This window comes from Dermacentor albipictus, chromosome 4 (genome assembly GCF_038994185.2).
Source record: "Dermacentor albipictus isolate Rhodes 1998 colony chromosome 4, USDA_Dalb.pri_finalv2, whole genome shotgun sequence".
In the NCBI taxonomy this organism is placed as follows: domain Eukaryota; kingdom Metazoa; phylum Arthropoda; class Arachnida; order Ixodida; family Ixodidae; genus Dermacentor; species Dermacentor albipictus.
In genome coordinates this window covers 133979735-133983288 of record NC_091824.1, presented here as the reverse complement: position 1 = coordinate 133983288, position 3554 = coordinate 133979735, and the positions used below count along the sequence as shown (strand labels likewise).

Here is a 3554-nt window from a genome sequence, read left to right as displayed (position 1 = left end):
AACAGAACTCTTACTTTTTCTCTTGAGTCTCACTCGCGAAGGTCCAGCTCGAAACAGCGACACGTCGAGTGTTATTCACGGCTTCTAAGATAGCGAAAAATGAAAGCTTGTTTTCCTCGCCATCTCGCTGGAAAAAAAGGCTGTTCAGGAATTCAGTAACATGTTAACAAACTCCTGCCTCCAGACTCTCTGTGCGTTTGATCGAAGTCAGTCAGAACCATGGCTGCGAATACTTCACCGTTATCTCTAGCAGCAGTTCAAATTAGAACCATCTGGTTACGTGATTTTCTTTTTGTTTTATACTTCGGGTACCCTACGTAGTCGTAATAAAATCTGCCAAGACAACTGTTGCTGCGATTGCACTGCTATATTTCTTTCTTTCTTTTTCTTTTCTTGTCTGTTCGAGAAATCGACATCTCTCGGGACCTAACTAGCAAAAACCAGCCGCAGTACAAGTTTTCGTTTTGAACACCCCTCCCTTCCCTCTCCCCTGAAAAAAAAAGAATGTGCAATAATCACTCGCCCCCTAAGTATGTATCGATCGCTCAAAGCCGCGACTATCAGCCGGCTCCAGATGGTTTGAACCAGCTGTGTTTTGCTCGCGGGGGCAAATCTTATCACCTTTGGCATCACCCGGCCGTAGAACGGGTTAAAGACCGCGGAATACACTACGCCTTGTCTAGGCACAGAAAATACGGGTACCAAAACATCGTACGTTGGTCGACACGTATCTTTTAAGACAGCTTCTTCAAATGCTAATGAAAACAAATTGAAAAAGGTCGCTTACGAGTTCTCACCCGCAATGTATACACGATTTTCCTAACTTATACGATGGTCATTCATGGCAATGCTCATCTATCTAGCAGGGGCTTTTAATAAAAATTGGTCATTTCCGTACCGTCAATAAAACCGAGACCTCACTGCTGACCCATTAATCTTAGTGAAATTTTTTCTAGTTAGAACCTTCATCAATTCGCACTTTCTATATCACCGTCTGGAAACGAAAGATGAAAGCTTTATAGTGATGGTTCAAGGAGCGAAGGTGGGCCAATGAACATTGCAGCACCTCTCATGCTCGCTTACACACTCAAAGCTTTCTAAGCCACAGCAAATAATCGGAAGAGAGTGCAAAAGCCTTCAATTTCTTTTAGCAGCATAGTGTCGCGATATGAGCAACCATTGTAAGTATATAAATTATTTATCGAGCCTAGAGACGTTGGACAAATTTGTCGACATGTGAAATCTTATTGCGCGTTAACATTTTCAACCGGTGACCGGTCTTGAATATCTAATTCAAAACGAAGCCAAATTCAACCAAAATTCAAATTAATTTCAAAAAACAATTCCGCGATAAAGACAATGACGAAGAATAGTGCAACACACAACCGACACAAGAAAGATGCTGGACACGGGTGCAGATAATAATATGTTATTGAAGTGTCCACCACAAGGCTGCGCTGCCGTACACCTACGTTCAACTTCTATCTACATAGGTCTGGTCTGGTCCCCTCAAAATTATGCCCACTGTGTGGCGAAGCGGAGACAATAGACCATTTCTTGTTGTCTTGCAGACGTTTTTCTCTTATGAGAAAATGACTACTGGAAATTCCGCTTCGCAATATTGGCCTAGTTTTATTTGTGCCTGTGATCCTATCCTTGGGAGCCTCTCTTATCGGGTTTAGCCACACGGATGTTTGCTTGGCAATCCAAAATTACCTGATTGAATCTTATAAATTACCATGCTAGACTGATCCTCCCCCTTCCCCACGATAGTTTATTTTATTTATTTGGTTGTTTATTATTAGTATTGCTATTATTATTCATGGTTTTTTTCTGATTGTATTTCTTCGTCTCAAAAAATTTTTACTATGTTTCAACGTTCAAATTGTTAATTCCCTTGTTTATATATATATATATATATATATATATATACCCGATTCATGGTCAATCCCTCACTGTGGGTATGCGTCACTGTAGTCAACAACGTTAGTCTCCGCTCGTGTCGTTGTTCTTTCTAGTACTTTGTGTGCTGCGCTATTATTCTTCAGTATGGAATACCACTTCGCCCAGCATTCTCTACTTCTGAGACATAATTCAAATTTAAGATTTCGACTTCCTCTGCTCATTTTGTGTGTGTGCGTGCGCGCGTGCGTGCATGTGTGCATCTAAATGAGACCGCGTACGGAAAAGAAAAAAAAAAGGACGTCCGTCGAGCCGGATTCGAACCAGCGACCTATGGATGACAGCGTTGTGCGAGACTTCTACAGTCCACCGCTCTACCAACTGAGCTATCGACGGCACGGAAAACACCTTTTCGAAAGACCCATTTGACGGACACGAACGCCTGTAGCAGGAAAGAGCCGCAACCTAGTTTCTACTGGCGCCGTCCGGTTTCCTCTCACCGCTCTCTCCTTGAAGCGCCGGGCTGCAACGCGCTTTTTCCCCGTACGCCAAATTCTTCTTCACAAGTGCACTTAATCACTTAAATATTGAGGTGTGAAGATAAATCAGTGCAACAAAAGAAATATAACAATGCTGAGACGTCTATTGAAAAAGAAATGTCTATTAAAGCCGTGAAGACGCAAGCCCTATACGTTTAAGCTCTCTAGGCGCGTTTGCAAGGAACACATTAGTATTTGACGTATATTGGCTGTAATTGTTGTTGCAACGTTATTTCGTTTCTTCTCTTCTTATCGCTTATTTTCTTAGTGTCAATCATGTGAAGCCAACAAATAATTTATTTTAAGCTTTCCTCACTTTGATTAATTTTTGTTGTTGTTGTTTCTGTTTTTATAAATGCACAAATGATAATAGAAAATGAAAGTGGACAATGGAAGAACTTTGCAGCTGGATCTTAAAGTTGCAAATTACAACTGTAGAATGAAGAAATTTGCTGTTCGGGTACTTTATAGATGATACCTAGCAATACAGAATTCTACCGACTTTCGTACCTACCGTGTTGTTCCTCAAGGCGGTGTACTAAGCCCTACCCTATTCAACCTCACACTCATTGCTCTCGTTGATCATCTGCTAGCAGCGATCAAGATATCCATGTACGCAGACGACATATGTATATGGACTTCAGGTGTGACACGTCCTCAGCTACGTGCAAGACTTCAAAAAGCTGCTACTTTGATAGCTATATACCTCCGCAACCAAGGCCTTGAAATTTCGTCAGGCAAATGTACACTGATGGCATTCACTCGCAAACCAATGACACCCTACGCCATCTCAATAAATGGCTAGATAATTTCTTATCAGAAGACTCAGATTTCTTGGCATAATCATTGATAGAGATCCCTCATGGAGCCTGTACATGACTTACTTGAAAGAGCGTCTGACAGCAGTTTTCCATCTTTTCAAGTTTGTGTGCGGAAAGACTTGGAGAATGTCAGTGCATGCAATGTTGGAATTGTACAGGGCTCTTTTTCTGGGCTTCTTGAGATACAGTTTGCCCGTACGGACCAACGCTTGCCAAACAAATCTTCCTGCTCTACAGGCTATTCAAGCTCGGGCTCTCGGGGTTTGTCTTGGTTTGCCAAAATGCACATCGA

General features: G+C 41.9%; 1 non-coding gene across 1 annotated transcript; it reads right to left on the bottom strand.

Annotated features, from left to right (window-relative positions):
• Positions 1-2205: 2205 nt before the first annotated feature.
• On the bottom strand, positions 2206-2298 carry TRNAY-GUA (transfer RNA tyrosine (anticodon GUA)). Its single transcript has 2 exons — positions 2262-2298; positions 2206-2241 (listed from the first exon to the last, which is right to left on the bottom strand). It is a non-coding gene; the product is annotated as a tRNA-Tyr (tRNA).
• Positions 2299-3554: the final 1256 nt, after the last annotated feature.